The sequence below is a fragment of the Engystomops pustulosus genome, chromosome 9 (assembly GCF_040894005.1).
Source record: "Engystomops pustulosus chromosome 9, aEngPut4.maternal, whole genome shotgun sequence".
Classification (NCBI taxonomy): domain Eukaryota; kingdom Metazoa; phylum Chordata; class Amphibia; order Anura; family Leptodactylidae; genus Engystomops; species Engystomops pustulosus.
Window position 1 is genome coordinate 65,220,116 of NC_092419.1, and position 25,292 is coordinate 65,245,407.

The 25,292-nt window shown below is 45.5% G+C and overlaps 100 pseudogenes; all 100 read left to right on the top strand.

The window, feature by feature from the left end:
* The first annotated feature begins 95 nt into the window (after positions 1-95).
* LOC140083531 (5S ribosomal RNA) lies at positions 96-214 on the top strand (annotated as a pseudogene).
* Positions 215-284: 70 nt separating this feature from the next.
* Positions 285-403, top strand: LOC140095657 (5S ribosomal RNA; annotated as a pseudogene).
* Positions 404-654: 251 nt separating this feature from the next.
* LOC140099233 (5S ribosomal RNA) lies at positions 655-773 on the top strand (annotated as a pseudogene).
* A 70-nt stretch (positions 774-843) lies between these two features.
* Positions 844-962, top strand: LOC140084155 (5S ribosomal RNA; annotated as a pseudogene).
* Positions 963-1,221: 259 nt separating this feature from the next.
* Positions 1,222-1,340, top strand: LOC140084157 (5S ribosomal RNA; annotated as a pseudogene).
* Positions 1,341-1,599: 259 nt separating this feature from the next.
* Positions 1,600-1,718, top strand: LOC140093788 (5S ribosomal RNA; annotated as a pseudogene).
* Positions 1,719-1,788: 70 nt separating this feature from the next.
* On the top strand, positions 1,789-1,907 carry LOC140097834 (5S ribosomal RNA; annotated as a pseudogene).
* A 70-nt stretch (positions 1,908-1,977) lies between these two features.
* Positions 1,978-2,096, top strand: LOC140093764 (5S ribosomal RNA; annotated as a pseudogene).
* Positions 2,097-2,166: 70 nt separating this feature from the next.
* Positions 2,167-2,285, top strand: LOC140097980 (5S ribosomal RNA; annotated as a pseudogene).
* A 259-nt stretch (positions 2,286-2,544) lies between these two features.
* On the top strand, positions 2,545-2,663 carry LOC140083532 (5S ribosomal RNA; annotated as a pseudogene).
* Positions 2,664-2,733: 70 nt separating this feature from the next.
* LOC140090074 (5S ribosomal RNA) lies at positions 2,734-2,852 on the top strand (annotated as a pseudogene).
* Positions 2,853-3,111: 259 nt separating this feature from the next.
* On the top strand, positions 3,112-3,230 carry LOC140095658 (5S ribosomal RNA; annotated as a pseudogene).
* A 70-nt stretch (positions 3,231-3,300) lies between these two features.
* On the top strand, positions 3,301-3,419 carry LOC140099246 (5S ribosomal RNA; annotated as a pseudogene).
* Positions 3,420-3,489: 70 nt separating this feature from the next.
* LOC140097994 (5S ribosomal RNA) lies at positions 3,490-3,608 on the top strand (annotated as a pseudogene).
* A 70-nt stretch (positions 3,609-3,678) lies between these two features.
* Positions 3,679-3,797, top strand: LOC140098007 (5S ribosomal RNA; annotated as a pseudogene).
* A 70-nt stretch (positions 3,798-3,867) lies between these two features.
* Positions 3,868-3,986, top strand: LOC140090075 (5S ribosomal RNA; annotated as a pseudogene).
* Positions 3,987-4,056: 70 nt separating this feature from the next.
* LOC140088543 (5S ribosomal RNA) lies at positions 4,057-4,175 on the top strand (annotated as a pseudogene).
* Positions 4,176-4,245: 70 nt separating this feature from the next.
* LOC140088987 (5S ribosomal RNA) lies at positions 4,246-4,364 on the top strand (annotated as a pseudogene).
* A 70-nt stretch (positions 4,365-4,434) lies between these two features.
* Positions 4,435-4,553, top strand: LOC140098019 (5S ribosomal RNA; annotated as a pseudogene).
* A 70-nt stretch (positions 4,554-4,623) lies between these two features.
* Positions 4,624-4,742, top strand: LOC140090076 (5S ribosomal RNA; annotated as a pseudogene).
* Positions 4,743-5,001: 259 nt separating this feature from the next.
* LOC140083533 (5S ribosomal RNA) lies at positions 5,002-5,120 on the top strand (annotated as a pseudogene).
* Positions 5,121-5,190: 70 nt separating this feature from the next.
* LOC140095659 (5S ribosomal RNA) lies at positions 5,191-5,309 on the top strand (annotated as a pseudogene).
* Positions 5,310-5,379: 70 nt separating this feature from the next.
* On the top strand, positions 5,380-5,498 carry LOC140083256 (5S ribosomal RNA; annotated as a pseudogene).
* Positions 5,499-5,568: 70 nt separating this feature from the next.
* LOC140098031 (5S ribosomal RNA) lies at positions 5,569-5,687 on the top strand (annotated as a pseudogene).
* Positions 5,688-5,757: 70 nt separating this feature from the next.
* On the top strand, positions 5,758-5,876 carry LOC140098043 (5S ribosomal RNA; annotated as a pseudogene).
* A 70-nt stretch (positions 5,877-5,946) lies between these two features.
* On the top strand, positions 5,947-6,065 carry LOC140098055 (5S ribosomal RNA; annotated as a pseudogene).
* Positions 6,066-6,135: 70 nt separating this feature from the next.
* LOC140098067 (5S ribosomal RNA) lies at positions 6,136-6,254 on the top strand (annotated as a pseudogene).
* A 70-nt stretch (positions 6,255-6,324) lies between these two features.
* Positions 6,325-6,443, top strand: LOC140090078 (5S ribosomal RNA; annotated as a pseudogene).
* A 70-nt stretch (positions 6,444-6,513) lies between these two features.
* LOC140088544 (5S ribosomal RNA) lies at positions 6,514-6,632 on the top strand (annotated as a pseudogene).
* A 70-nt stretch (positions 6,633-6,702) lies between these two features.
* On the top strand, positions 6,703-6,821 carry LOC140098079 (5S ribosomal RNA; annotated as a pseudogene).
* A 70-nt stretch (positions 6,822-6,891) lies between these two features.
* LOC140098091 (5S ribosomal RNA) lies at positions 6,892-7,010 on the top strand (annotated as a pseudogene).
* Positions 7,011-7,080: 70 nt separating this feature from the next.
* Positions 7,081-7,199, top strand: LOC140084158 (5S ribosomal RNA; annotated as a pseudogene).
* A 70-nt stretch (positions 7,200-7,269) lies between these two features.
* LOC140092214 (5S ribosomal RNA) lies at positions 7,270-7,388 on the top strand (annotated as a pseudogene).
* A 259-nt stretch (positions 7,389-7,647) lies between these two features.
* On the top strand, positions 7,648-7,766 carry LOC140083534 (5S ribosomal RNA; annotated as a pseudogene).
* A 70-nt stretch (positions 7,767-7,836) lies between these two features.
* LOC140095660 (5S ribosomal RNA) lies at positions 7,837-7,955 on the top strand (annotated as a pseudogene).
* Positions 7,956-8,206: 251 nt separating this feature from the next.
* LOC140099259 (5S ribosomal RNA) lies at positions 8,207-8,325 on the top strand (annotated as a pseudogene).
* A 70-nt stretch (positions 8,326-8,395) lies between these two features.
* LOC140084159 (5S ribosomal RNA) lies at positions 8,396-8,514 on the top strand (annotated as a pseudogene).
* A 259-nt stretch (positions 8,515-8,773) lies between these two features.
* On the top strand, positions 8,774-8,892 carry LOC140084160 (5S ribosomal RNA; annotated as a pseudogene).
* A 70-nt stretch (positions 8,893-8,962) lies between these two features.
* LOC140093789 (5S ribosomal RNA) lies at positions 8,963-9,081 on the top strand (annotated as a pseudogene).
* Positions 9,082-9,151: 70 nt separating this feature from the next.
* LOC140097835 (5S ribosomal RNA) lies at positions 9,152-9,270 on the top strand (annotated as a pseudogene).
* Positions 9,271-9,340: 70 nt separating this feature from the next.
* Positions 9,341-9,459, top strand: LOC140093765 (5S ribosomal RNA; annotated as a pseudogene).
* Positions 9,460-9,529: 70 nt separating this feature from the next.
* On the top strand, positions 9,530-9,648 carry LOC140098104 (5S ribosomal RNA; annotated as a pseudogene).
* A 259-nt stretch (positions 9,649-9,907) lies between these two features.
* On the top strand, positions 9,908-10,026 carry LOC140083535 (5S ribosomal RNA; annotated as a pseudogene).
* A 70-nt stretch (positions 10,027-10,096) lies between these two features.
* On the top strand, positions 10,097-10,215 carry LOC140090079 (5S ribosomal RNA; annotated as a pseudogene).
* A 259-nt stretch (positions 10,216-10,474) lies between these two features.
* On the top strand, positions 10,475-10,593 carry LOC140083536 (5S ribosomal RNA; annotated as a pseudogene).
* A 70-nt stretch (positions 10,594-10,663) lies between these two features.
* On the top strand, positions 10,664-10,782 carry LOC140095661 (5S ribosomal RNA; annotated as a pseudogene).
* A 70-nt stretch (positions 10,783-10,852) lies between these two features.
* On the top strand, positions 10,853-10,971 carry LOC140099271 (5S ribosomal RNA; annotated as a pseudogene).
* Positions 10,972-11,041: 70 nt separating this feature from the next.
* On the top strand, positions 11,042-11,160 carry LOC140098116 (5S ribosomal RNA; annotated as a pseudogene).
* A 70-nt stretch (positions 11,161-11,230) lies between these two features.
* LOC140079536 (5S ribosomal RNA) lies at positions 11,231-11,349 on the top strand (annotated as a pseudogene).
* A 70-nt stretch (positions 11,350-11,419) lies between these two features.
* Positions 11,420-11,538, top strand: LOC140097288 (5S ribosomal RNA; annotated as a pseudogene).
* A 70-nt stretch (positions 11,539-11,608) lies between these two features.
* Positions 11,609-11,727, top strand: LOC140088545 (5S ribosomal RNA; annotated as a pseudogene).
* A 70-nt stretch (positions 11,728-11,797) lies between these two features.
* LOC140095779 (5S ribosomal RNA) lies at positions 11,798-11,916 on the top strand (annotated as a pseudogene).
* Positions 11,917-11,986: 70 nt separating this feature from the next.
* LOC140098129 (5S ribosomal RNA) lies at positions 11,987-12,105 on the top strand (annotated as a pseudogene).
* Positions 12,106-12,175: 70 nt separating this feature from the next.
* On the top strand, positions 12,176-12,294 carry LOC140098141 (5S ribosomal RNA; annotated as a pseudogene).
* Positions 12,295-12,364: 70 nt separating this feature from the next.
* On the top strand, positions 12,365-12,483 carry LOC140090080 (5S ribosomal RNA; annotated as a pseudogene).
* Positions 12,484-12,742: 259 nt separating this feature from the next.
* On the top strand, positions 12,743-12,861 carry LOC140083538 (5S ribosomal RNA; annotated as a pseudogene).
* A 70-nt stretch (positions 12,862-12,931) lies between these two features.
* Positions 12,932-13,050, top strand: LOC140095663 (5S ribosomal RNA; annotated as a pseudogene).
* A 70-nt stretch (positions 13,051-13,120) lies between these two features.
* Positions 13,121-13,239, top strand: LOC140099283 (5S ribosomal RNA; annotated as a pseudogene).
* Positions 13,240-13,309: 70 nt separating this feature from the next.
* Positions 13,310-13,428, top strand: LOC140098153 (5S ribosomal RNA; annotated as a pseudogene).
* Positions 13,429-13,498: 70 nt separating this feature from the next.
* LOC140084079 (5S ribosomal RNA) lies at positions 13,499-13,617 on the top strand (annotated as a pseudogene).
* Positions 13,618-13,687: 70 nt separating this feature from the next.
* LOC140098166 (5S ribosomal RNA) lies at positions 13,688-13,806 on the top strand (annotated as a pseudogene).
* Positions 13,807-13,876: 70 nt separating this feature from the next.
* LOC140098178 (5S ribosomal RNA) lies at positions 13,877-13,995 on the top strand (annotated as a pseudogene).
* Positions 13,996-14,065: 70 nt separating this feature from the next.
* Positions 14,066-14,184, top strand: LOC140095254 (5S ribosomal RNA; annotated as a pseudogene).
* Positions 14,185-14,254: 70 nt separating this feature from the next.
* LOC140088547 (5S ribosomal RNA) lies at positions 14,255-14,373 on the top strand (annotated as a pseudogene).
* Positions 14,374-14,443: 70 nt separating this feature from the next.
* Positions 14,444-14,562, top strand: LOC140088989 (5S ribosomal RNA; annotated as a pseudogene).
* A 70-nt stretch (positions 14,563-14,632) lies between these two features.
* LOC140098190 (5S ribosomal RNA) lies at positions 14,633-14,751 on the top strand (annotated as a pseudogene).
* A 70-nt stretch (positions 14,752-14,821) lies between these two features.
* Positions 14,822-14,940, top strand: LOC140084161 (5S ribosomal RNA; annotated as a pseudogene).
* Positions 14,941-15,010: 70 nt separating this feature from the next.
* On the top strand, positions 15,011-15,129 carry LOC140090081 (5S ribosomal RNA; annotated as a pseudogene).
* Positions 15,130-15,388: 259 nt separating this feature from the next.
* On the top strand, positions 15,389-15,507 carry LOC140083539 (5S ribosomal RNA; annotated as a pseudogene).
* Positions 15,508-15,577: 70 nt separating this feature from the next.
* On the top strand, positions 15,578-15,696 carry LOC140095664 (5S ribosomal RNA; annotated as a pseudogene).
* A 251-nt stretch (positions 15,697-15,947) lies between these two features.
* On the top strand, positions 15,948-16,066 carry LOC140099295 (5S ribosomal RNA; annotated as a pseudogene).
* Positions 16,067-16,136: 70 nt separating this feature from the next.
* On the top strand, positions 16,137-16,255 carry LOC140098202 (5S ribosomal RNA; annotated as a pseudogene).
* A 70-nt stretch (positions 16,256-16,325) lies between these two features.
* Positions 16,326-16,444, top strand: LOC140088240 (5S ribosomal RNA; annotated as a pseudogene).
* Positions 16,445-16,514: 70 nt separating this feature from the next.
* Positions 16,515-16,633, top strand: LOC140096998 (5S ribosomal RNA; annotated as a pseudogene).
* A 259-nt stretch (positions 16,634-16,892) lies between these two features.
* Positions 16,893-17,011, top strand: LOC140097212 (5S ribosomal RNA; annotated as a pseudogene).
* Positions 17,012-17,270: 259 nt separating this feature from the next.
* Positions 17,271-17,389, top strand: LOC140097654 (5S ribosomal RNA; annotated as a pseudogene).
* Positions 17,390-17,640: 251 nt separating this feature from the next.
* On the top strand, positions 17,641-17,759 carry LOC140088241 (5S ribosomal RNA; annotated as a pseudogene).
* A 259-nt stretch (positions 17,760-18,018) lies between these two features.
* LOC140098263 (5S ribosomal RNA) lies at positions 18,019-18,137 on the top strand (annotated as a pseudogene).
* A 70-nt stretch (positions 18,138-18,207) lies between these two features.
* Positions 18,208-18,326, top strand: LOC140098215 (5S ribosomal RNA; annotated as a pseudogene).
* Positions 18,327-18,396: 70 nt separating this feature from the next.
* On the top strand, positions 18,397-18,515 carry LOC140090083 (5S ribosomal RNA; annotated as a pseudogene).
* Positions 18,516-18,774: 259 nt separating this feature from the next.
* On the top strand, positions 18,775-18,893 carry LOC140083540 (5S ribosomal RNA; annotated as a pseudogene).
* Positions 18,894-18,963: 70 nt separating this feature from the next.
* Positions 18,964-19,082, top strand: LOC140095665 (5S ribosomal RNA; annotated as a pseudogene).
* Positions 19,083-19,333: 251 nt separating this feature from the next.
* LOC140099307 (5S ribosomal RNA) lies at positions 19,334-19,452 on the top strand (annotated as a pseudogene).
* A 70-nt stretch (positions 19,453-19,522) lies between these two features.
* LOC140098227 (5S ribosomal RNA) lies at positions 19,523-19,641 on the top strand (annotated as a pseudogene).
* A 70-nt stretch (positions 19,642-19,711) lies between these two features.
* LOC140088242 (5S ribosomal RNA) lies at positions 19,712-19,830 on the top strand (annotated as a pseudogene).
* Positions 19,831-19,900: 70 nt separating this feature from the next.
* On the top strand, positions 19,901-20,019 carry LOC140096999 (5S ribosomal RNA; annotated as a pseudogene).
* Positions 20,020-20,278: 259 nt separating this feature from the next.
* LOC140097213 (5S ribosomal RNA) lies at positions 20,279-20,397 on the top strand (annotated as a pseudogene).
* A 259-nt stretch (positions 20,398-20,656) lies between these two features.
* LOC140097655 (5S ribosomal RNA) lies at positions 20,657-20,775 on the top strand (annotated as a pseudogene).
* A 251-nt stretch (positions 20,776-21,026) lies between these two features.
* On the top strand, positions 21,027-21,145 carry LOC140088243 (5S ribosomal RNA; annotated as a pseudogene).
* A 259-nt stretch (positions 21,146-21,404) lies between these two features.
* On the top strand, positions 21,405-21,523 carry LOC140098265 (5S ribosomal RNA; annotated as a pseudogene).
* A 70-nt stretch (positions 21,524-21,593) lies between these two features.
* Positions 21,594-21,712, top strand: LOC140086238 (5S ribosomal RNA; annotated as a pseudogene).
* Positions 21,713-21,782: 70 nt separating this feature from the next.
* On the top strand, positions 21,783-21,901 carry LOC140079537 (5S ribosomal RNA; annotated as a pseudogene).
* A 70-nt stretch (positions 21,902-21,971) lies between these two features.
* Positions 21,972-22,090, top strand: LOC140079540 (5S ribosomal RNA; annotated as a pseudogene).
* Positions 22,091-22,160: 70 nt separating this feature from the next.
* Positions 22,161-22,279, top strand: LOC140083015 (5S ribosomal RNA; annotated as a pseudogene).
* A 448-nt stretch (positions 22,280-22,727) lies between these two features.
* Positions 22,728-22,846, top strand: LOC140088584 (5S ribosomal RNA; annotated as a pseudogene).
* A 70-nt stretch (positions 22,847-22,916) lies between these two features.
* LOC140090506 (5S ribosomal RNA) lies at positions 22,917-23,035 on the top strand (annotated as a pseudogene).
* A 594-nt stretch (positions 23,036-23,629) lies between these two features.
* Positions 23,630-23,748, top strand: LOC140098239 (5S ribosomal RNA; annotated as a pseudogene).
* Positions 23,749-24,007: 259 nt separating this feature from the next.
* LOC140079541 (5S ribosomal RNA) lies at positions 24,008-24,126 on the top strand (annotated as a pseudogene).
* Positions 24,127-24,196: 70 nt separating this feature from the next.
* LOC140092656 (5S ribosomal RNA) lies at positions 24,197-24,315 on the top strand (annotated as a pseudogene).
* Positions 24,316-24,763: 448 nt separating this feature from the next.
* Positions 24,764-24,882, top strand: LOC140088585 (5S ribosomal RNA; annotated as a pseudogene).
* The last annotated feature ends 410 nt before the right edge of the window (positions 24,883-25,292 follow it).

Consider the following 25,292-nt stretch of genomic DNA (forward strand, 5'->3'; position numbering starts at 1 on the left):
CTGCGAATCCCAAGTTACGTTGACCTTTTTGAACCTGAAAATTGTGTTAGTTTCTCTATGAGATAGTAAAAGAAGGTTCAAACTGAACAGCTGCTGTCAACGGCCATTCTAAGCTGAATGTGCCTGCTCTCGTCAGATCGCAGCAGCAATGCAGCTTAAGGCTTGGCAAGTACCAGCATGGGATACTGGCTGGGAATCCCAAGTTCCGTTGACCTTTTTGAACCTGAAAATTGTGTTAGTTTCTCTATGAGATAGTAAAAGAAGGTTCAAATTGAACAGCTGCTGTCAACGGCCATTCTAAGCTGAATGAGCCTGCTCTCATCAGATCGCAGCAGCAATGCAGCTTAAGGCTTTGCAAGTACCAGCATGGGAGACTGGCTGGGAATCCCAAGTTCTGTTGACCTTTTTGAACCTGAAAATTGTGTTAGTTTCTCTATGAGATAGTAAAAGAAGGTTCAAATTGAACAGCTGCTGTCAACGGCCATTCTAAGCTGAATGTGCCTGCTCTTGTCAGATCGCCGCAGCTTAAGGCTTGGCAAGTACCAGCATGGGAGACTGGCTGGGAATCCCAAGTTCCGTTGACCTTTTTGAACCTGAAAATTGTGTTAGTTTCTCTATGAGATAGTAAAAGAAGGTTCAAATTGAACAGCTGCTGTCAACGGCCATTCTAAGCTGAATGTGCCTGCTCTCATCAGATCGCAGCAGCAATGCAGCTTAAGGCTTGGCAAGTACCAGCATGGGAGACTGGCTGGGAATCCCAAGTTCCGTTGACCTTTTTGAACCTGAAAATTGTGTTAGTTTCTCTATGAGATAGTAAAAGAAGGTTCAAACTGAACAGCTGCTGTCAACGGCCATTCTAAGCTGAATGTGCCTGCTCTCGTCAGATCGCAGCATCAATGCAGCTTAAGGCTTGGCAAGTACCAGCATGGGAGACTGGCTGGGAATCCCAAGTTCCGTTGACCTTTTTGAACCTGAAAATTGTTAGTTTCTCTGTCAAAGATGGTAAAAGAAGGTTCAAATTGAACAGCTGCTGTCAATGGCCATTCTAAGCTGAATGTGAGTGCTCTTGTCGGATCACAGCAGCGATGCGGCTTAAGGCTTGGCAAGTACCAGCATGGGAGACTGGCTGCGAATCCCAAGTTCCGTTGATCTTTTTGAACCTGAAAATTGTTAGTTTCTCTGTCAAAGATGGTAAAAGAAGGTTCAAACTAAACAGCTGCTGTCAACGGCCATTCTAAGCTGAATGTGCCTGCTCTCGTCAGATCGCAGCATCAATGCAGCTTAAGGCTTGGCAAGTACCAGCATGGGAGACTGGCTGGGAATCCCAAGTTCCGTTGACCTTTTTGAACCTGAAAATTGTGTTAGTTTCTCTATGAGATAGTAAAAGAAGGTTCAAATTGAACAGCTGCTGTCAACAGCCATTCTAAGATGAATGTGCCTGCTCTCGTCAGATCGCAGCAGCAATGCAGCTTAAGGCTTGGCAAGTACCAGCATGGGAGACTGGCTGTGAATCCCAAGTTCCGTTGACCTTTTTGAACCTGAAAATTGTGTTAGTTTCTCTATGAGATAGTAAAAGAAGGTTCAAATTGAACAGCTGCTGTCAACGGCCATTCTAAGCTGAATGTGCGTGCTCTCCTCAGATCGCAGCAGCAATGCAGCTTAAGGCTTGGCAAGTACCAGCATGGGAGACTGGCTGGGAATCCCAAGTTCCGTTGACCTTTTTGAACCTGAAAATTGTGTTAGTTTCTCTATGAGATAGTAAAAGAAGGTTCAAACTGAACAGCTGCTGTCAACAGCCATTCTAAGCTGAATGTGCCTGCTCTTGTCAGATCGCAGCAGCAATGCAGCTTAAGGCTTGGCAAGTACCAGCATGGGAGACTGGCTGGGAATCCCAAGTTCCGTTGACCTTTTTGAACCTGAAAATTGTGTTAGTTTCTCTATGAGATAGTAAAAGAAGGTTCAAATTGAACAGCTGCTGTCAACGGCCATTCTAAGCTCAATGTGCCTGCTCTCATCAGATCGCAGCAGCAATGCAGCTTAAGGCTTGGCAAGTACCAGCATGGGAGACTGGCTGGGAATCCCAAGTTCCGTTTACCTTTTTGAACCTGAAAATTGTTAGTTTCTCTGTCAAAGATGGTAAAAGAAGGTTCAAATTGAACAGCTGCTGTCAACGGCCATTCTAAGCTGAATGTGCCTGCTCTCGTCAGATCGCAGCAGCAATGCAGCTTAAGGCTTGGCAAGTACCAGCATGGGAGACTGGCTGGGAATCCCAAGTTCCGTTGACCTTTTTGAACCTGAAAATTGTGTTAGTTTCTCTATGAGATAGTAAAAGAAGGTTCAAATTGAACAGCTGCTGTCAACGGCCATTCTAAGCTGAATATGCGTGCTCTTGTCGGATCACAGCAGCGATGCGGCTTAAGGATTGGCAAGTACCAGCATGGGAGACTGGCTGCGAATCCCAAGTTCCGTTGACCTTTTTGAACCTGAAAATTGTGTTAGTTTCTCTATGAGATAGTAAAAGAAGGTTCAAACTGAACAGCTGCTGTCAACGGCCATTCTAAGCTGAATGTGCCTGCTCTCGTCAGATCGCAGCAGCAATGCAGCTTAAGGCTTGGCAAGTACCAGCATGGGATACTGGCTGGGAATCCCAAGTTCCGTTGACCTTTTTGAACCTGAAAATTGTGTTAGTTTCTCTATGAGATAGTAAAAGAAGGTTCAAATTGAACAGCTGCTGTCAACAGCCATTCTAAGCTGAATGTGCCTGCTCTCGTCAGATCGCAGCAGCAATGCAGCTTAAGGCTTGGCAAGTACCAGCATGGGAGACTGGCTGGGAATCCCAAGTTCCGTTGACCTTTTTGAACCTGAAAATTGTGTTAGTTTCTCTATGAGATAGTAAAAGAAGGTTCAAATTGAACAGCTGCTGTCAACGGCCATTCTAAGCTGAATATGCGTGCTCTTGTCGGATCACAGCAGCGATGCGGCTTAAGGATTGGCAAGTACCAGCATGGGAGACTGGCTGCGAATCCCAAGTTCCGTTGACCTTTTTGAACCTGAAAATTGTGTTAGTTTCTCTATGAGATAGTAAAAGAAGGTTCAAACTGAACAGCTGCTGTCAACGGCCATTCTAAGCTGAATGAGCCTGCTCTCATCAGATCGCAGCAGCAATGCAGCTTAAGGCTTTGCAAGTACCAGCATGGGAGACTGGCTGGGAATCCCAAGTTCTGTTGACCTTTTGGAACCTGAAAATTGTGTTAGTTTCTCTATGAGATAGTAAAAGAAGGTTCAAATTGAACAGCTGCTGTCAACGGCCATTCTAAGCTGAATGTGCCTGCTCTCATCAGATCGCAGCAGCAATGCAGCTTAAGGCTTGGCAAGTACCAGCATGGGAGACTGGCTGGGAATCCCAAGTTCCGTTGACCTTTTTGAACCTGAAAATTGTGTTAGTTTCTCTATGAGATAGTAAAAGAAGGTTCAAATTGAAAAGCTGCTGTCAACGGCCATTCTAAGCTGAATGTGCCTGCTCTCGTCAGATCGCAGCAGCAATGCAGCTTAAGGCTTGGCAAGTACCAGCATGGGAGACTGGCTGGGAATCCCAAGTTCCGTTGACCTTTTTAAACCTGAAAATTGTTAGTTTCTCTGTCAAAGATGGTAAAAGAAGGTTCAAATTGAACAACTGCTGTCAACGGCCATTCTAAGCTGAATGTGCCTGCTCTCGTCAGATCGCAGCAGCAATGCAGCTTAAGGCTTGGCAAGTACCAGCATGGGAGACTGGCTGGGAATCCCAAGTTCCGTTGACCTTTTTGAACCTGAAAATTGTGTTAGTTTCTCTATGAGATAGTAAAAGAAGGTTCAAACTGAACAGCTGCTGTCAACAGCCATTCTAAGCTGAATGTGCCTGCTCTCGTCAGATCGCAGCAGCAATGCAGCTTAAGGCTTGGCAAGTACCAGCATGGGAGACTGGCTGGGAATCCCAAGTTCCGTTGACCTTTTTGAACCTGAAAATTGTGTTAGTTTCTCTATGAGATAGTAAAAGAAGGTTCAAATTGAACAGCTGCTGTCAACGGCCATTCTAAGCTCAATGTGCCTGCTCTCGTCAGATCGCAGCAGCAATGCAGCTTAAGGCTTGGCAAGTACCAGCATGGGAGACTGGCTGGGAATCCCAAGTTCCGTTGACCTTTATGAACCTGAAAATTGTGTTAGTTTCTCTATGAGATAGTAAAAGAAGGTTCAAACTGAACAGCTGCTGTCAACGGCCATTCTAAGCTGAATGTGCCTGCTCTTGTCAGATCGCAGCAGCAATGCAGCTTAAGGCTTGGCAAGTACCAGCATGGGAGACTGGCTGGGAATCCCAAGTTCCGTTGACCTTTTTGAACCTGAAAATTGTGTTAGTTTCTCTATGAGATAGTAAAAGAAGGTTCAAACTGAACAGCTGCTGTCAACGGCCATTCTAAGCTGAATGTGCCTGCTCTCGTCAGATCGCAGCAGCAATGCAGCTTAAGGCTTGGCAAGTACCAGCATGGGAGACTGGCTGGGAATCCCAAGTTCCGTTGACCTTTTTGAACCTGAAAATTGTGTTAGTTTCTCTATGAGATAGTAAAAGAAGGTTCAAATTGAACAGCTGCTGTCAACAGCCATTCTAAGCTGAATGTGCCTGCTCTCGTCAGATCGCAGCAGCAATGCAGCTTAAGGCTTGGCAAGTACCAGCATGGGAGACTGGCTGGGAATCCCAAGTTCCGTTGACCTTTTTGAACCTGAAAATTGTGTTAGTTTCTCTATGAGATAGTAAAAGAAGGTTCAAATTGAACAGCTGCTGTCAACGGCCATTCTAAGCTGAATATGCGTGCTCTTGTCGGATCACAGCAGCGATGCGGCTTAAGGATTGGCAAGTACCAGCATGGGAGACTGTCTGCGAATCCCAAGTTCCGTTGACCTTTTTGAACCTGAAAATTGTGTTAGTTTCTCTATGAGATAGTAAAAGAAGGTTCAAACTGAACAGCTGCTGTCAACGGCCATTCTAAGCTGAATGTGCCTGCTCTCGTCAGATCGCAGCAGCAATGCAGCTTAAGGCTTGGCAAGTACCAGCATGGGATACTGGCTGGGAATCCCAAGTTCCGTTGACCTTTTTGAACCTGAAAATTGTGTTAGTTTCTCTATGAGATAGTAAAAGAAGGTTCAAATTGAACAGCTGCTGTCAACGGCCATTCTAAGCTGAATGAGCCTGCTCTCATCAGATCGCAGCAGCAATGCAGCTTAAGGCTTTGCAAGTACCAGCATGGGAGACTGGCTGGGAATCCCAAGTTCTGTTGACCTTTTTGAACCTGAAAATTGTGTTAGTTTCTCTATGAGATAGTAAAAGAAGGTTCAAATTGAACAGCTGCTGTCAACGGCCATTCTATGCTGAATGTGCCTGCTCTCATCAGATCGCAGCAGCAATGCAGCTTAAGGCTTGGCAAGTACCAGCATGGGAGACTGGCTGGGAATCCCAAGTTCCGTTGACCTTTTTGAACCTGAAAATTGTGTTAGTTTCTCTATGAGATAGTAAAAGAAGGTTCAAATTGAAAAGCTGCTGTCAACGGCCATTCTAAGCTGAATGTGCCTGCTCTCGTCAGATCGCAGCAGCAATGCAGCTTAAGGCTTGGCAAGTACCAGCATGGGAGACTGGCTGGGAATCCCAAGTTCCGTTGACCTTTTTGAACCTGAAAATTGTGTTAGTTTCTCTATGAGATAGTAAAAGAAGGTTCAAACTGAACAGCTGCTGTCAACGGCCATTCTAAGCTGAATGTGCCTGCTCTCGTCAGATCGCAGCAGCAATGCAGCTTAAGGCTTGGCAAGTACCAGCATGGGAGACTGGCTGGGAATCCCAAGTTCCGTTGACCTTTTTGAACCTGAAAATTGTGTTAGTTTCTCTATGAGATAGTAAAAGAAGGTTCAAATTGAAAAGCTGCTGTCAACGGCCATTCTAAGCTGAATGTGCCTGCTCTCGTCAGATCGCAGCAGCAATGCAGCTTAAGGCTTGGCAAGTACCAGCATGGGAGACTGGCTGGGAATCCCAAGTTCCGTTGACCTTTTTAAACCTGAAAATTGTTAGTTTCTCTGTCAAAGATGGTAAAAGAAGGTTCAAATTGAACAACTGCTGTCAACGGCCATTCTAAGCTGAATGTGCCTGCTCTCGTCAGATCGCAGCAGCAATGCAGCTTAAGGCTTGGCAAGTACCAGCATGGGAGACTGGCTGGGAATCCCAAGTTCCGTTGACCTTTTTGAACCTGAAAATTGTGTTAGTTTCTCTATGAGATAGTAAAAGAAGGTTCAAACTGAACAGCTGCTGTCAACAGCCATTCTAAGCTGAATGTGCCTGCTCTCGTCAGATCGCAGCAGCAATGCAGCTTAAGGCTTGGCAAGTACCAGCATGGGAGACTGGCTGGGAATCCCAAGTTCCGTTGACCTTTTTGAACCTGAAAATTGTGTTAGTTTCTCTATGAGATAGTAAAAGAAGGTTCAAATTGAACAGCTGCTGTCAACGGCCATTCTAAGCTCAATGTGCCTGCTCTCGTCAGATCGCAGCAGCAATGCAGCTTAAGGCTTGGCAAGTACCAGCATGGGAGACTGGCTGGGAATCCCAAGTTCCGTTGACCTTTATGAACCTGAAAATTGTGTTAGTTTCTCTATGAGATAGTAAAAGAAGGTTCAAACTGAACAGCTGCTGTCAACGGCCATTCTAAGCTGAATGTGCCTGCTCTCGTCAGATCGCAGCAGCAATGCAGCTTAAGGCTTGGCAAGTACCAGCATGGGAGACTGGCTGGGAATCCCAAGTTCCGTTGACCTTTTTGAACCTGAAAATTGTGTTAGTTTCTCTATGAGATAGTAAAAGAAGGTTCAAACTGAACAGCTGCTGTCAACGGCCATTCTAAGCTGAATGTGCCTGCTCTCGTCAGATCGCAGCAGCAATGCAGCTTAAGGCTTGGCAAGTACCAGCATGGGAGACTGGCTGGGAATCCCAAGTTCCGTTGACCTTTTTGAACCTGAAAATTGTGTTAGTTTCTCTATGAGATAGTAAAAGAAGGTTCAAACTGAACAGCTGCTGTCAACGGCCATTCTAAGCTGAATGTGCCTGCTCTCGTCAGATCGCAGCATCAATGCAGCTTAAGGCTTGGCAAGTACCAGCATGGGAGACTGGCTGGGAATCCCAAGTTCCGTTGACCTTTTTGAACCTGAAAATTGTGTTAGTTTCTCTATGAGATAGTAAAAGAAGGTTCAAATTGAACAGCTGCTGTCAACAGCCATTCTAAGCTGAATGTGCCTGCTCTCGTCAGATCGCAGCAGCAATGCAGCTTAAGGCTTGACAAGTACCAGCATGGGAGACTGGCTGGGAATCCCAAGTTCCGTTGACCTTTTTGAACCTGAAAATTGTGTTAGTTTCTCTATGAGATAGTAAAAGAAGGTTCAAATTGAACAGCTGCTGTCAACGGCCATTCTAAGCTGAATATGCGTGCTCTTGTCGGATCACAGCAGCGATGCGGCTTAAGGATTGGCAAGTACCAGCATGGGAGACTGGCTGCGAATCCCAAGTTCCGTTGACCTTTTTGAACCTGAAAATTGTGTTAGTTTCTCTATGAGATAGTAAAAGAAGGTTCAAACTGAACAGCTGCTGTCAACGGCCATTCTAAGCTGAATGTGCCTGCTCTCGTCAGATCGCAGCAGCAATGCAGCTTAAGGCTTGGCAAGTACCAGCATGGGATACTGGCTGGGAATCCCAAGTTCCGTTGACCTTTTTGAACCTGAAAATTGTGTTAGTTTCTCTATGAGATAGTAAAAGAAGGTTCAAATTGAACAGCTGCTGTCAACGGCCATTCTAAGCTGAATGAGCCTGCTCTCATCAGATCGCAGCAGCAATGCAGCTTAAGGCTTTGCAAGTACCAGCATGGGAGACTGGCTGGGAATCCCAAGTTCTGTTGACCTTTTTGAACCTGAAAATTGTGTTAGTTTCTCTATGAGATAGTAAAAGAAGGTTCAAATTGAACAGCTGCTGTCAACGGCCATTCTAAGCTGAATGTGCCTGCTCTTGTCAGATCGCCGCAGCTTAAGGCTTGGCAAGTACCAGCATGGGAGACTGGCTGGGAATCCCAAGTTCCGTTGACCTTTTTGAACCTGAAAATTGTGTTAGTTTCTCTATGAGATAGTAAAAGAAGGTTCAAATTGAACAGCTGCTGTCAACGGCCATTCTAAGCTGAATGTGCCTGCTCTCATCAGATCGCAGCAGCAATGCAGCTTAAGGCTTGGCAAGTACCAGCATGGGAGACTGGCTGGGAATCCCAAGTTCCGTTGACCTTTTTGAACCTGAAAATTGTGTTAGTTTCTCTATGAGATAGTAAAAGAAGGTTCAAACTGAACAGCTGCTGTCAACGGCCATTCTAAGCTGAATGTGCCTGCTCTCGTCAGATCGCAGCATCAATGCAGCTTAAGGCTTGGCAAGTACCAGCATGGGAGACTGGCTGGGAATCCCAAGTTCCGTTGACCTTTTTGAACCTGAAAATTGTTAGTTTCTCTGTCAAAGATGGTAAAAGAAGGTTCAAATTGAACAGCTGCTGTCAATGGCCATTCTAAGCTGAATGTGAGTGCTCTTGTCGGATCACAGCAGCGATGCGGCTTAAGGCTTGGCAAGTACCAGCATGGGAGACTGGCTGCGAATCCCAAGTTCCGTTGATCTTTTTGAACCTGAAAATTGTTAGTTTCTCTGTCAAAGATGGTAAAAGAAGGTTCAAACTAAACAGCTGCTGTCAACGGCCATTCTAAGCTGAATGTGCCTGCTCTCGTCAGATCGCAGCATCAATGCAGCTTAAGGCTTGGCAAGTACCAGCATGGGAGACTGGCTGGGAATCCCAAGTTCCGTTGACCTTTTTGAACCTGAAAATTGTGTTAGTTTCTCTATGAGATAGTAAAAGAAGGTTCAAATTGAACAGCTGCTGTCAACGGCCATTCTAAGCTGAATGTGCGTGCTCTCCTCAGATCGCAGCAGCAATGCAGCTTAAGGCTTGGCAAGTACCAGCATGGGAGACTGGCTGGGAATCCCAAGTTCCGTTGACCTTTTTGAACCTGAAAATTGTGTTAGTTTCTCTATGAGATAGTAAAAGAAGGTTCAAACTGAACAGCTGCTGTCAACAGCCATTCTAAGCTGAATGTGCCTGCTCTTGTCAGATCGCAGCAGCAATGCAGCTTAAGGCTTGGCAAGTACCAGCATGGGAGACTGGCTGGGAATCCCAAGTTCCGTTGACCTTTTTGAACCTGAAAATTGTGTTAGTTTCTCTATGAGATAGTAAAAGAAGGTTCAAATTGAACAGCTGCTGTCAACGGCCATTCTAAGCTCAATGTGCCTGCTCTCATCAGATCGCAGCAGCAATGCAGCTTAAGGCTTGGCAAGTACCAGCATGGGAGACTGGCTGGGAATCCCAAGTTCCGTTTACCTTTTTGAACCTGAAAATTGTTAGTTTCTCTGTCAAAGATGGTAAAAGAAGGTTCAAATTGAACAGCTGCTGTCAACGGCCATTCTAAGCTGAATGTGCCTGCTCTCGTCAGATCGCAGCAGCAATGCAGCTTAAGGCTTGGCAAGTACCAGCATGGGAGACTGGCTGGGAATCCCAAGTTCCGTTGACCTTTTTGAACCTGAAAATTGTGTTAGTTTCTCTATGAGATAGTAAAAGAAGGTTCAAATTGAACAGCTGCTGTCAACGGCCATTCTAAGCTGAATATGCGTGCTCTTGTCGGATCACAGCAGCGATGCGGCTTAAGGATTGGCAAGTACCAGCATGGGAGACTGGCTGCGAATCCCAAGTTCCGTTGACCTTTTTGAACCTGAAAATTGTGTTAGTTTCTCTATGAGATAGTAAAAGAAGGTTCAAACTGAACAGCTGCTGTCAACGGCCATTCTAAGCTGAATGTGCCTGCTCTCGTCAGATCGCAGCAGCAATGCAGCTTAAGGCTTGGCAAGTACCAGCATGGGATACTGGCTGGGAATCCCAAGTTCCGTTGACCTTTTTGAACCTGAAAATTGTGTTAGTTTCTCTATGAGATAGTAAAAGAAGGTTCAAATTGAACAGCTGCTGTCAACAGCCATTCTAAGCTGAATGTGCCTGCTCTCGTCAGATCGCAGCAGCAATGCAGCTTAAGGCTTGGCAAGTACCAGCATGGGAGACTGGCTGGGAATCCCAAGTTCCGTTGACCTTTTTGAACCTGAAAATTGTGTTAGTTTCTCTATGAGATAGTAAAAGAAGGTTCAAATTGAACAGCTGCTGTCAACGGCCATTCTAAGCTGAATATGCGTGCTCTTGTCGGATCACAGCAGCGATGCGGCTTAAGGATTGGCAAGTACCAGCATGGGAGACTGGCTGCGAATCCCAAGTTCCGTTGACCTTTTTGAACCTGAAAATTGTGTTAGTTTCTCTATGAGATAGTAAAAGAAGGTTCAAACTGAACAGCTGCTGTCAACGGCCATTCTAAGCTGAATGTGCCTGCTCTCGTCAGATCGCAGCAGCAATGCAGCTTAAGGCTTGGCAAGTACCAGCATGGGATACTGGCTGGGAATCCCAAGTTCCGTTGACCTTTTTGAACCTGAAAATTGTGTTAGTTTCTCTATGAGATAGTAAAAGAAGGTTCAAATTGAACAGCTGCTGTCAACGGCCATTCTAAGCTGAATGAGCCTGCTCTCATCAGATCGCAGCAGCAATGCAGCTTAAGGCTTTGCAAGTACCAGCATGGGAGACTGGCTGGGAATCCCAAGTTCTGTTGACCTTTTGGAACCTGAAAATTGTGTTAGTTTCTCTATGAGATAGTAAAAGAAGGTTCAAATTGAACAGCTGCTGTCAACGGCCATTCTAAGCTGAATGTGCCTGCTCTCATCAGATCGCAGCAGCAATGCAGCTTAAGGCTTGGCAAGTACCAGCATGGGAGACTGGCTGGGAATCCCAAGTTCCGTTGACCTTTTTGAACCTGAAAATTGTGTTAGTTTCTCTATGAGATAGTAAAAGAAGGTTCAAATTGAAAAGCTGCTGTCAACGGCCATTCTAAGCTGAATGTGCCTGCTCTCGTCAGATCGCAGCAGCAATGCAGCTTAAGGCTTGGCAAGTACCAGCATGGGAGACTGGCTGGGAATCCCAAGTTCCGTTGACCTTTTTAAACCTGAAAATTGTTAGTTTCTCTGTCAAAGATGGTAAAAGAAGGTTCAAATTGAACAACTGCTGTCAACGGCCATTCTAAGCTGAATGTGCCTGCTCTCGTCAGATCGCAGCAGCAATGCAGCTTAAGGCTTGGCAAGTACCAGCATGGGAGACTGGCTGGGAATCCCAAGTTCTGTTGACCTTTTTGAACCTGAAAATTGTGTTAGTTTCTCTATGAGATAGTAAAAGAAGGTTCAAACTGAACAGCTGCTGTCAACAGCCATTCTAAGCTGAATGTGCCTGCTCTCGTCAGATTGCAGCAGCAATGCAGCTTAAGGCTTGGCAAGTACCAGCATGGGAGACTGGCTGGGAATCCCAAGTTCCGTTGACCTTTTTGAACCTGAAAATTGTGTTAGTTTCTCTATGAGATAGTAAAAGAAGGTTCAAATTGAACAGCTGCTGTCAACGGCCATTCTAAGCTCAATGTGCCTGCTCTCGTCAGATCGCAGCAGCAATGCAGCTTAAGGCTTGGCAAGTACCAGCATGGGAGACTGGCTGGGAATCCCAAGTTCCGTTGACCTTTATGAACCTGAAAATTGTGTTAGTTTCTCTATGAGATAGTAAAAGAAGGTTCAAACTGAACAGCTGCTGTCAACGGCCATTCTAAGCTGAATGTGCCTGCTCTTGTCAGATCGCAGCAGCAATGCAGCTTAAGGTTTGGCAAGTACCAGCATGGGAGACTGGCTGGGAATCCCAAGTTCCGTTGACCTTTTTGAACCTGAAAATTGTGTTAGTTTCTCTATGAGATAGTAAAAGAAGGTTCAAACTGAACAGCTGCTGTCAACGGCCATTCTAAGCTGAATGTGCCTGCTCTCGTCAGATCGCAGCAGCAATGCAGCTTAAGGCTTGGCAAGTACCAGCATGGGAGACTGGCTGGGAATCCCAAGTTCCGTTGACCTTTTTGAACCTGAAAATTGTGTTAGTTTCTCTATGAGATAGTAAAAGAAGGTTCAAACTGAACAGCTGCTGTCAACGGCCATTCTAAGCTGAATGTGCCTGCTCTCGTCAGATCGCAGCAGCAATGCAGCTTAAGGCTTGGCAAGTACCAGCATGGGAGACTGGCTGGGAATCCCAAGTTCCGTTGACCTTTTTGAACCTGAAAATTGTGTTAGTTTCTCTATGAGATAGTAAAAGAAGGTTCAAATTGAACAGCTGCTGTCAACAGCCATTCTAAGCTGAATGTGCCTGCTCTCGTCAGATCGCAGCAGCAATGCAGCTTAAGGCTTGGCAAGTACCAGCATGGGAGACTGGCTGGGAATCCCAAGTTCCGTTGACCTTTTTGAACCTGAAAATTGTGTTAGTTTCTCTATGAGATAGTAAAAGAAGGTTCAAATTGAACAGCTGCTGTCAACGGCCATTCTAAGCTGAATATGCGTGCTCTTGTCGGATCACAGCAGCGATGCGGCTTAAGGATTGGCAAGTACCAGCATGGGAGACTGGCTGCGAATCCCAAGTTCCGTTGACCTTTTTGAACCTGAAAATTGTGTTAGTTTCTCTATGAGATAGTAAAAGAAGGTTCAAACTGAACAGCTGCTGTCAACGGCCATTCTAAGCTGAATGTGCCTGCTCTCGTCAGATCGCAGCAGCAATGCAGCTTAAGGCTTGGCAAGTACCAGCATGGGATACTGGCTGGGAATCCCAAGTTCCGTTGACCTTTTTGAACCTGAAAATTGTGTTAGTTTCTCTATGAGATAGTAAAAGAAGGTTCAAATTGAACAGCTGCTGTCAACGGCCATTCTAAGCTGAATGAGCCTGCTCTCATCAGATCGCAGCAGCAATGCAGCTTAAGGCTTTGCAAGTACCAGCATGGGAGACTGGCTGGGAATCCCAAGTTCTGTTGACCTTTTTGAACCTGAAAATTGTGTTAGTTTCTCTATGAGATAGTAAAAGAAGGTTCAAATTGAAAAGCTGCTGTCAACGGCCATTCTAAGCTGAATGTGCCTGCTCTCATCAGATCGCAGCAGCAATGCAGCTTAAGGCTTGGCAAGTACCAGCATGGGAGACTGGCTGGGAATCCCAAGTTCCGTTGACCTTTTTGAACCTGAAAATTGTGTTAGTTTCTCTATGAGATAGTAAAAGAAGGTTCAAATTGAAAAGCTGCTGTCAACGGCCATTCTAAGCTGAATGTGCCTGCTCTCGTCAGATCGCAGCAGCAATGCAGCTTAAGGCTTGGCAAGTACCAGCATGGGAGACTGGCTGGGAATCCCAAGTTCCGTTGACCTTTTTGAACCTGAAAATTGTGTTAGTTTCTCTATGAGATAGTAAAAGAAGGTTCAAACTGAACAGCTGCTGTCAACGGCCATTCTAAGCTGAATGTGCCTGCTCTCGTCAGATCGCAGCAGCAATGCAGCTTAAGGCTTGGCAAGTACCAGCATTGGAGACTGGCTGGGAATCCCAAGTTCCGTTGACCTTTTTGAACCTGAAAATTGTGTTAGTTTCTCTATGAGATAGTAAAAGAAGGTTCAAATTGAAAAGCTGCTGTCAACGGCCATTCTAAGCTGAATGTGCCTGCTCTCGTCAGATCGCAGCAGCAATGCAGCTTAAGGCTTGGCAAGTACCAGCATGGGAGACTGGCTGGGAATCCCAAGTTCCGTTGACCTTTTTAAACCTGAAAATTGTTAGTTTCTCTGTCAAAGATGGTAAAAGAAGGTTCAAATTGAACAACTGCTGTCAACGGCCATTCTAAGCTGAATGTGCCTGCTCTCGTCAGATCGCAGCAGCAATGCAGCTTAAGGCTTGGCAAGTACCAGCATGGGAGACTGGCTGGGAATCCCAAGTTCCGTTGACCTTTTTGAACCTGAAAATTGTGTTAGTTTCTCTATGAGATAGTAAAAGAAGGTTCAAACTGAACAGCTGCTGTCAACAGCCATTCTAAGCTGAATGTGCCTGCTCTCGTCAGATCGCAGCATCAATGCAGCTTAAGGCTTGGCAAGTACCAGCATGGGAGACTGGCTGGGAATCCCAAGTTCCGTTGACCTTTTTGAACCTGAAAATTGTGTTAGTTTCTCTATGAGATAGTAAAAGAAGGTTCAAATTGAACAGCTGCTGTCAACGGCCATTCTAAGCTCAATGTGCCTGCTCTCGTCAGATCGCAGCAGCAATGCAGCTTAAGGCTTGGCAAGTACCAGCATGGGAGACTGGCTGGGAATCCCAAGTTCCGTTGACCTTTATGAACCTGAAAATTGTGTTAGTTTCTCTATGAGATAGTAAAAGAAGGTTCAAACTGAACAGCTGCTGTCAACGGCCATTCTAAGCTGAATGTGCCTGCTCTTGTCAGATCGCAGCAGCAATGCAGCTTAAGGCTTGGCAAGTACCAGCATGGGAGACTGGCTGGGAATCCCAAGTTCCGTTGACCTTTTTGAACCTGAAAATTGTGTTAGTTTCTCTATGAGATAGTAAAAGAAGGTTCAAACTGAACAGCTGCTGTCAACGGCCATTCTAAGCTGAATGTGCCTGCTCTCGTCAGATCGCAGCAGCAATGCAGCTTAAGGCTTGGCAAGTACCAGCATGGGAGACTGGCTGGGAATCCCAAGTTCCGTTGACCTTTTTGAACCTGAAAATTGTGTTAGTTTCTCTATGAGATAGTAAAAGAAGGTTCAAACTGAACAGCTGCTGTCAACGGCCATTCTAAGCTGAATGTGCCTGCTCTCGTCAGATCGCAGCATCAATGCAGCTTAAGGCTTGGCAAGTACCAGCATGGGAGACTGGCTGGGAATCCCAAGTTCCGTTGACCTTTTTGAACCTGAAAATTGTGTTAGTTTCTCTATGAGATAGTAAAAGAAGGTTCAAATTGAACAGCTGCTGTCAACAGCCATTCTAAGCTGAATGTGCCTGCTCTCGTCAGATCGCAGCAGCAATGCAGCTTAAGGCTTGGCAAGTACCAGCATGGGAGACTGGCTGGGAATCCCAAGTTCCGTTGACCTTTTTGAACCTGAAAATTGTGTTAGTTTCTCTATGAGATAGTAAAAGAAGGTTCAAATTGAACAGCTGCTGTCAACGGCCATTCTAAGCTGAATATGCGTGCTCTTGTCGGATCACAGCAGCGATGCGGCTTAAGGATTGGCAAGTACCAGCATGGGAGACTGGCTGCGAATCCCAAGTTCCGTTGACCTTTTTGAACCTGAAAATTGTGTTAGTTTCTCTATGAGATAGTAAAAGAAGGTTCAAACTGAACAGCTGCTGTCAACGGCCATTCTAAGCTGAATGTGCCTGCTCTCGTCAGATCGCAGCAGCAATGCAGCTTAAGGCTTGGCAAGTACCAGCATGGGATACTGGCTGGGAATCCCAAGTTCCGTTGACCTTTTTGAACCTGAAAATTGTGTTAGTTTCTCTATGAGATAGTAAAAGAAGGTTCAAATTGAACAGCTGCTGTCAACGGCCATTCTAAGCTGAATGAGCCTGCTCTCATCAGATCGCAGCAGCAATGCAGCTTAAGGCTTTGCAAGTACCAGCATGGGAGACTGGCTGGGAATCCCAAGTTCTGTTGACCTTTTTGAACCTGAAAATTGTGTTAGTTTCTCTATGAGATAGTAAAAGAAGGTTCAAATTGAACAGCTGCTGTCAACGGCCATTCTAAGCTGAATGTGCCTGCTCTTGTCAGATCGCCGCAGCTTAAGGCTTGGCAAGTACCAGCATGGGAGACTGGCTGGGAATCCCAAGTTCCGTTGACCTTTTTGAACCTGAAAATTGTGTTAGTTTCTCTATGAGATAGTAAAAGAAGGTTCAAATTGAACAGCTGCTGTCAACGGCCATTCTAAGCTGAATGTGCCTGCTCTCATCAGATCGCAGCAGCAATGCAGCTTAAGGCTTGGCAAGTACCAGCATGGGAGACTGGCTGGGAATCCCAAGTTCCGTTGACCTTTTTGAACCTGAAAATTGTGTTAGTTTCTCTATGAGATAGTAAAAGAAGGTTCAAATTGAAAAGCTGCTGTCAACGGCCATTCTAAGCTGAATGTGCCTGCTCTCGTCAGATCGCAGCAGCAATGCAGCTTAAGGCTTGGCAAGTACCAGCATGGGAGACTGGCTGGGAATCCCAAGTTCCGTTGACCTTTTTGAACCTGAAAATTGTTAGTTTCTCTGTCAAAGATGGTAAAAGAAGGTTCAAATTGAACAGCTGCTGTCAACGGCCATTCTAAGCTGAATGTGCCTGCTCTCGTCAGATCGCAGCAGCAATGCAGCTTAAGGCTTGGCAAGTACCAGCATGGGAGACTGGCTGCGAATCCCAAGTTCCGTTGACCTTTTTAAACCTGAAAATTGTGTTAGTTTCTCTATGAGATAGTAAAAGAAGGTTCAAACTGAACAGCTGCTGTCAACGGCCATTCTAAGCTGAATGTGCCTGCTCTCGTCAGATCGCAGCAGCAATGCAGCTTAAGGCTTGGCAAGTACCAGCATGGGAGACTGGCTGCGAATCCCACGTTCCGTTGACCTTTTTGAACCTGAAAATTGTGTTAGTTTCTCTATGAGATAGTAAAAGAAGGTTCAAATTGAACAGCTGCTGTCAACGCCCATTCTAAGCTGAATGTGCCTGCTCTCGTCAGATTGCAGCAGCAATGCAGCTTAAGGCTTGGCAAGTACTAGCATGGGAGACTGGCTAGGAATCCCAAGTTCCGTTGACCTTTTTGAACCTGAAAATTGTGTTAGTTTCTCTATGAGATAGTAAAAGAAGGTTCAAATTGAACAGCTGCTGTCAACGGCCATTCTAAGCTGAATGTGCGTGCTCTTGTCAGATCGCAGCAGCGATGCAGCTTAAGGCTTGGCAAGTACCAGCATGGGAGACTGGCTGGGAATCCCAAGTTCTGTTGACCTTTTTGAACCTGAAAATTGTGTAAGTTTCTCTATGAGATAGTAAAAGAAGGTTCAAATTGAAGAGCTGCTGTCAACGGCCATTCTAAGCTGAATGTGCATGCTCTTGTCAGATCGCAGCAGCGTTGCAGCTTAAGGCTTGGCAAGTACCAGCATGGGAGACTGGCTGGCAATCCCAAGTTCTGTGGACCTTTTTGAACCTGAAAATTGTGTTAGTTTCTCTATGAGATAGTAAAGGAAGGTTCAAATTGAACAGCTGCTGTCAACGGCAATTCTAAGCTGAATGTGCCTGCTCTCGTCAGATCGCAGCAGCAATGCAGCTTAAGCCTTGGAAAGTACCAGCCTGGGAGACTGGCTGGGAATCCCAAGTTCCGTTGACCTTTTTGAACCTGAAAATTGTGTTAGTTTCTCTATGAGATAGTAAAAGAAGGTTCAAATTGAACAGCTGCTGTCAACGGCCATTCTAAGCTGAATGTGCCTGCTCTCGTCAGATCACAGCAGCTTAAGGCTTGGCAAGTACAAGCATGGGAGACTGGCAGGGAATCCCAAGTTCCGTTGACCTTTTTGAACCTGAAAATTGTGTTAGTTTCTCTATGAGATAGTAAAAGAAGGTTCAAATTGAACAGCTGCTGTCAACGGCCATTCTAAGCTGAATGTGCCTGCTCTCGTCAGATCGCAGCAGCAATGCAGCTTAAGGCTTGGCAAGTACCAGCATGGGAGACTGGCTGCGAATCCCAAGTTCCGTTGACCTTTTTGAACCTGAAAATTGTGTTAGTTTCTCTATGAGATAGTAAAAGAAGGTTCAAATTGAACAGCTGCTGTCAACGGCCATTCTAAGCTGAATGTGCGTGCTCTTGTCAAATCGCAGCAGCGATGCAGCTTAAGGCTTAGCAAGTACCAGCATGGGAAACTGGCTGGGAATCCCAAGTTCTGTTGACATTTTTGAACCTGAAAACTGTGTTAGTTTCTCTATGAGATAGTAAAAGAAGGTTCAAATTGAACAGCTGCTGTCAATGGCCATTCTAAGCTGAATGTGCCTGCTCTCGTCAGATCGCAACAGCAATGCAGCTTAAGGCTTGGCAAGTACCAGCATGGGAAACTGGCAGGGAATCCCAAGTTCCGTTGACCTTTTTGAACCTGAAAATTGTGTTAGTTTCTCTATGAGATAGTAAAAGAAGGTTCAAATTGAACAGCTGCTGTCAACGGCCATTCTAAGCTGAATGTGCCTGCTCTCGTCAGATCGCAGCAGCAATGCAGCTTAAGGCTTGGCAAGTACCAGCATGGGAGACTGGCTGGGAATCCCAAGTTCCGTTGACCTTTTTGAACCTGAAAATTGTGTTAGTTTCTCTATGAGATAGTAAAAGAAGGTTCAAATTGAACAGCTGCTGTCAACAGCCATTCTAAGCTGAATGTGCCTGCTCTCGTCAGATCGCAGCAGCAATGCAGCTTAAGGCTTGGCAAGTACCAGCATGGGAGACTGGCTGGGAATCCCAAGTTCCGTTGACCTTTTTGAACCTGAAAATTGTGTTAGTTTCTCTATGAGATAGTAAAAGAAGGTTCAAATTGAACAGCTGCTGTCAACGGCCATTCTAAGCTGAATATGCGTGCTCTTGTCGGATCACAGCAGCGATGCGGCTTAAGGATTGGCAAGTACCAGCATGGGAGACTGGCTGCGAATCCCAAGTTCCGTTGACCTTTTTGAACCTGAAAATTGTGTTAGTTTCTCTATGAGATAGTAAAAGAAGGTTCAAACTGAACAGCTGCTGTCAACGGCCATTCTAAGCTGAATGTGCCTGCTCTCGTCAGATCGCAGCAGCAATGCAGCTTAAGGCTTGGCAAGTACCAGCATGGGATACTGGCTGGGAATCCCAAGTTCCGTTGACCTTTTTGAACCTGAAAATTGTGTTAGTTTCTCTATGAGATAGTAAAAGAAGGTTCAAATTGAACAGCTGCTGTCAACGGCCATTCTAAGCTGAATGAGCCTGCTCTCATCAGATCGCAGCAGCAATGCAGCTTAAGGCTTTGCAAGTACCAGCATGGGAGACTGGCTGGGAATCCCAAGTTCTGTTGACCTTTTTGAACCTGAAAATTGTGTTAGTTTCTCTATGAGATAGTAAAAGAAGGTTCAAATTGAACAGCTGCTGTCAACGGCCATTCTAAGCTGAATGTGCCTGCTCTTGTCAGATCGCCGCAGCTTAAGGCTTGGCAAGTACCAGCATGGGAGACTGGCTGGGAATCCCAAGTTCCGTTGACCTTTTTGAACCTGAAAATTGTGTTAGTTTCTCTATGAGATAGTAAAAGAAGGTTCAAATTGAACAGCTGCTGTCAACGGCCATTCTAAGCTGAATGTGCCTGCTCTCATCAGATCGCAGCAGCAATGCAGCTTAAGGCTTGGCAAGTACCAGCATGGGAGACTGGCTGGGAATCCCAAGTTCCGTTGACCTTTTTGAACCTGAAAATTGTGTTTGTTTCTCTATGAGATAGTAAAAGAAGGTTCAAATTGAAAAGCTGCTGTCAACGGCCATTCTAAGCTGAATGTGCCTGCTCTCGTCAGATCGCAGCAGCAATGCAGCTTAAGGCTTGGCAAGTACCAGCATGGGAGACTGGCTGGGAATCCCAAGTTCCGTTGACCTTTTTGAACCTGAAAATTGTTAGTTTCTCTGTCAAAGATGGTAAAAGAAGGTTCAAATTGAACAGCTGCTGTCAACGGCCATTCTAAGCTGAATGTGCCTGCTCTCGTCAGATCGCAGCAGCAATGCAGCTTAAGGCTTGGCAAGTACCAGCATGGGAGACTGGCTGCGAATCCCAAGTTCCGTTGACCTTTTTAAACCTGAAAATTGTGTTAGTTTCTCTATGAGATAGTAAAAGAAGGTTCAAACTGAACAGCTGCTGTCAACGGCCATTCTAAGCTGAATGTGCCTGCTCTCGTCAGATCGCAGCAGCAATGCAGCTTAAGGCTTGGCAAGTACCAGCATGGGAGACTGGCTGCGAATCCCACGTTCCGTTGACCTTTTTGAACCTGAAAATTGTGTTAGTTTCTCTATGAGATAGTAAAAGAAGGTTCAAATTGAACAGCTGCTGTCAACGCCCATTCTAAGCTGAATGTGCCTGCTCTCGTCAGATTGCAGCAGCAATGCAGCTTAAGGCTTGGCAAGTACTAGCATGGGAGACTGGCTAGGAATCCCAAGTTCCGTTGACCTTTTTGAACCTGAAAATTGTGTTAGTTTCTCTATGAGATAGTAAAAGAAGGTTCAAATTGAACAGCTGCTGTCAACGGCCATTCTAAGCTGAATGTGCGTGCTCTTGTCAGATCGCAGCAGCGATGCAGCTTAAGGCTTGGCAAGTACCAGCATGGGAGACTGGCTGGGAATCCCAAGTTCTGTTGACCTTTTTGAACCTGAAAATTGTGTAAGTTTCTCTATGAGATAGTAAAAGAAGGTTCAAATTGAAGAGCTGCTGTCAACGGCCATTCTAAGCTGAATGTGCATGCTCTTGTCAGATCGCAGCAGCGTTGCAGCTTAAGGCTTGGCAAGTACCAGCATGGGAGACTGGCTGGGAATCCCAAGTTCTGTGGACCTTTTTGAACCTGAAAATTGTGTTAGTTTCTCTATGAGATAGTAAAAGAAGGTTCAAATTGAACAGCTGCTGTCAACGGCAATTCTAAGCTGAATGTGCCTGCTCTCGTCAGATCGCAGCAGCAATGCAGCTTAAGCCTTGGAAAGTACCAGCCTGGGAGACTGGCTGGGAATCCCAAGTTCCGTTGACCTTTTTGAACCTGAAAATTGTGTTAGTTTCTCTATGAGATAGTAAAAGAAGGTTCAAATTGAACAGCTGCTGTCAACGGCCATTCTAAGCTGAATGTGCCTGCTCTCGTCAGATCGCAGCAGCTTAAGGCTTGGCAAGTACAAGCATGGGAGACTGGCAGGGAATCCCAAGTTCCGTTGACCTTTTTGAACCTGAAAATTGTGTTAGTTTCTCTATGAGATAGTAAAAGAAGGTTCAAATTGAACAGCTGCTGTCAACGGCCATTCTAAGCTGAATGTGCCTGCTCTCGTCAGATCGCAGCAGCAATGCAGCTTAAGGCTTGGCAAGTACCAGCATGGGAGACTGGCTGCGAATCCCAAGTTCCGTTGACCTTTTTGAACCTGAAAATTGTGTTAGTTTCTCTATGAGATAGTAAAAGAAGGTTCAAATTGAACAGCTGCTGTCAACGGCCATTCTAAGCTGAATGTGCGTGCTCTTGTCAAATCGCAGCAGCGATGCAGCTTAAGGCTTAGCAAGTACCAGCATGGGAAACTGGCTGGGAATCCCAAGTTCTGTTGACATTTTTGAACCTGAAAACTGTGTTAGTTTCTCTATGAGATAGTAAAAGAAGGTTCAAATTGAACAGCTGCTGTCAATGGCCATTCTAAGCTGAATGTGCCTGCTCTCGTCAGATCGCAACAGCAATGCAGCTTAAGGCTTGGCAAGTACCAGCATGGGAAACTGGCAGGGAATCCCAAGTTCCGTTGACCTTCTTGAACCTGAAAATTGTGTTAGTTTCTCTATGAGATAGTAAAAGAAGGTTCAAATTGAACAGCTGCTGTCAACGGCCATTCTAAGCTGAATGTGCCTGCTCTCGTCAGATCGCAGCAGCAATGCAGCTTAAGGTTTGGCAAGTACCAGCATGGGAGACTGGCTGGGAATCCCAAGTTCCGTTGACCTTTTTGAACCTGAAAATTGTGTTAGTTTCTCTATGAGATAGTAAAAGAAGGTTCAAACTGAACAGCTGCTGTCAACGGCCATTCTAAGCTGAATGTGCCTGCTCTCGTCAGATCGCAGCAGCAATGCAGCTTAAGGCTTGGCAAGTACCAGCATGGGAGACTGGCTGGGAATCCCAAGTTCTGTTGACCTTTTTGAACCTGAAAATTGTGTTAGTTTCTCTATGAGATAGTAAAAGAAGGTTCAAATTGAACAGCTGCTGTCAACGGCCATTCTAAGCTGAATGTGCCTGCTCTCGTCAGATCGCAGCAGCAATGCAGCTTAAGGCTTGGCAAGTACCAGCATGGGAGACTGGCTGGGAATCCCAAGTTCTGTTGACCTTTTTGAACCTGAAAATTGTGTTAGTTTCTCTATGAGATAGTAAAAGAAGGTTCAAATTGAACAACTGCTGTCAACGGCCATTCTAAGCTGAATGTGCCTGCTCTCGTCAGATCGCAGCAGCAATGCAGCTTAAGGCTTGGCAAGTACCAGCATGGGAGACTGGCTGGGAATCTCAAGTTCCGTTGACCTTTTTGAACCTGAAAATTGTGTTAGTTTCTCTATGAGATAGTAAAAGAAGGTTCAAATTGAACAGCTGCTGTCAACGGCCATTCTAAGCTGAATGTGCCTGCTCTTGTCAGATTGCAGGAGCAATGCAGCTTAAGGCTTGGCAAGTACCAGCATGGGAGACTGGCTGGGAATCCCAAGTTCTGTTGACCTTTTTGAACCTGAAAATTGTGTAAGTTTCTCTATGAGATAGTAAAAGAAGGTTCAAATTGAACAGCTGCTGTCAACGGCCATTCTAAGCTTAATGTGCATGCTCTTGTCAGATCGCAGCAGCGTTGCAGCTTAAGGCTTGGCAAGTACCAGCATGGGAGACTGGCTGGGAATCCTAAGTTCTTTTGACCTTTTTGAACCTGAAAATTGTGTTAGTTTCTCTATGAGATAGTGAAAGAAAGTAGAAATTAGGCAGCTGCTGTCAACGGCCATTCTAAGCTGAATGTGCCTGCTCTCGTCAGATCGCAGCAGCAATGCAGCTTAAGGCTTGGCAAGTACCAGCATGGGAGACTGGCTGGGAATCCCACGTTCCGTTGACCTTTTTGAACCTGAAAATTGTTAGTTTCTCTGTCAAAGATCTTAAAAGAAGGTTCAAATTGAACAGCTGCTGTCAACAGCCATTCTAAGCTGAATGTTCCTGCTCTCGTCAGATCGCAGCAGCAATGCAGCTTAAGGCTTGGCAAGTACCAGCATGGGAGACTGGCTGGGAATCCCAAGTTCCGTTGACCTTTTTGAACCTGAAAATTGTGTTAGTTTCTCTATGAGATAGTAAAAGAAGGTTCAAATTGAACAGCTGCTGTCAACGCCCATTCTAAGCTAAGGCTTGGCAAGTACCAGCATGGGAGACTGGCTGGGAATCCCAAGTTCCATTGACCTTTTTGAACCTGAAAATTGAGTTAGTTTCTCTATGAGATAGTAAAAGAAGGTTCAAATTGAACAGCTGCTGTCAACGGCCATTCTAAGCTGAATGTGCATGCTCTTGTCAGATCGCAGCAGCGTTGCAGCTTAATGCTTGGCAAGTACCAGCATGGGAGACTGGCTGGGAATCCCAAGTTCCATTGACCTTTTTGAACCTGAAAATGTGTTAGTTTCTTTATGAGATAGTAAAAGAAGGTTCAAATTGAACAGCTGCTGTCAACGGCCATTCTAAGCTGAATGTGCATGCTCTTGTCAGATCGCAGCAGCGTTGCAGCTTAAGGCTTGGCAAGTACCAGCATGGGAGACTGGCTGGGAATCCCAAGTTCTGTTGACCTTTTTGAACCTGAAAATTGTGTTAGTTTCTCTATGAGATAGTAAAAGAAGGTTCAAATTGAACAGCTGCTGTCAACGGCCATTCTAAGCTGAATGTGCCTGCTCTCGTCAGATCGCAGCAGCAATGCAGCTTAAGGCTTGGCAAGTACCAGCATGGGAGACTGGCTGGGAATCCCAAGTTCCGTTGACCTTTTTGAACCTGAAAATTGTTAGTTTCTCTGTCAAAGATGGAAAAAGAAGGTTCAAATTGAACAGCTGCTGTCAACGGCCATTCTAAGCTGAATGTGCCTGCTCTCGTCAGATCGCAGCAGCAATGCAGCTTAAGGCTTGGCAACTACCAGCATGGGAGACTGGCTGTGAATCTCAAGTTCCATTGACCTTTTTGAACCTGAAAATTGTGTTAGTTTCTCTATGAGATAGTAAAAGAAAGTAGAAATTAGGCAGCTGCTGTCAACGGCCATTCTAAGCTGAATGTGCCTGCTCTCGTCAGATCGCAGCAGCAATGCAGCTTAAGGCTTGGCAAGTACCAGCATGGGAGACTGGCTGGGAATCCCAAGTTCTGTTGACCTTTTTGAACCTGAAAATTGTGTTAGTTTCTCTATGAGATAGTAAAAGAAGGTTCAAATTGAACAGCTGCTGTCAACGGCCATTCTAAGCTGAATGTGCCTGCTCTCGTCAGATCACAGCAGCAATGCAGCTTAAGGCTTGGCAAGTACCAGCATGGGAGACTGGCTGGGAATCTCAAGTTCCGTTGACCTTTTTGAACCTGAAAATTGTGTTAGTTTCTCTATGAGATAGTAAAAGAAGGTTCAAATTGAACAGCTGCTGTCAACGGCCATTCTAAGCTGAATGTGCCTGCGCTTGTCAGATTGCAGGAGCAATGCAGCTTAAGGCTTGGCAAGTACCAGCATGGGAGACTGGCTGGGAATCCCAAGTTCTGTTGACCTTTTTGAACCTGAAAATTGTGTAAGTTTCTCTATGAGATAGTAAAAGAAGGTTCAAATTGAACAGCTGCTGTCAACGGCCATTCTAAGCTTAATGTGCATGCTCTTGTCAGATCGCAGCAGCGTTGCAGCTTAAGGCTTGGCAAGTACCAGCATGGGAGACTGGCTGGGAATCCTAAGTTCTTTTGACCTTTTTGAACCTGAAAATTGTGTTAGTTTCTCTATGAGATAGTGAAAGAAAGTAGAAATTAGGCAGCTGCTGTCAACGGCCATTCTAAGCTGAATGTGCCTGCTCTCGTCAGATCGCAGCAGCAATGCAGCTTAAGGCTTGGCAAGTACCAGCATGGGAGACTGGCTGGGAATCCCACGTTCCGTTGACCTTTTTGAACCTGAAAATTGTTAGTTTCTCTGTCAAAGATCTTAAAAGAAGGTTCAAATTGAACAGCTGCTGTCAACAGCCATTCTAAGCTGAATGTTCCTGCTCTCGTCAGATCGCAGCTTAAGGCTTGGCAAGTACCAGCATGGGAGACTGGCTGGGAATCCCAAGTTCCGTTGACCTTTTTGAACCTGAAAATTGTGTTAGTTTCTCTATGAGATAGTAAAAGAAGGTTCAAATTGAACAGCTGCTGTCAACGCCCATTCTAAGCTAAGGCTTGGCAAGTACCAGCATGGGAGACTGGCTGGGAATCCCAAGTTCCATTGACCTTTTTGAACCTGAAAATTGAGTTAGTTTCTCTATGAGATAGTAAAAGAAGGTTCAAATTGAACAGCTGCTGTCAACGGCCATTCT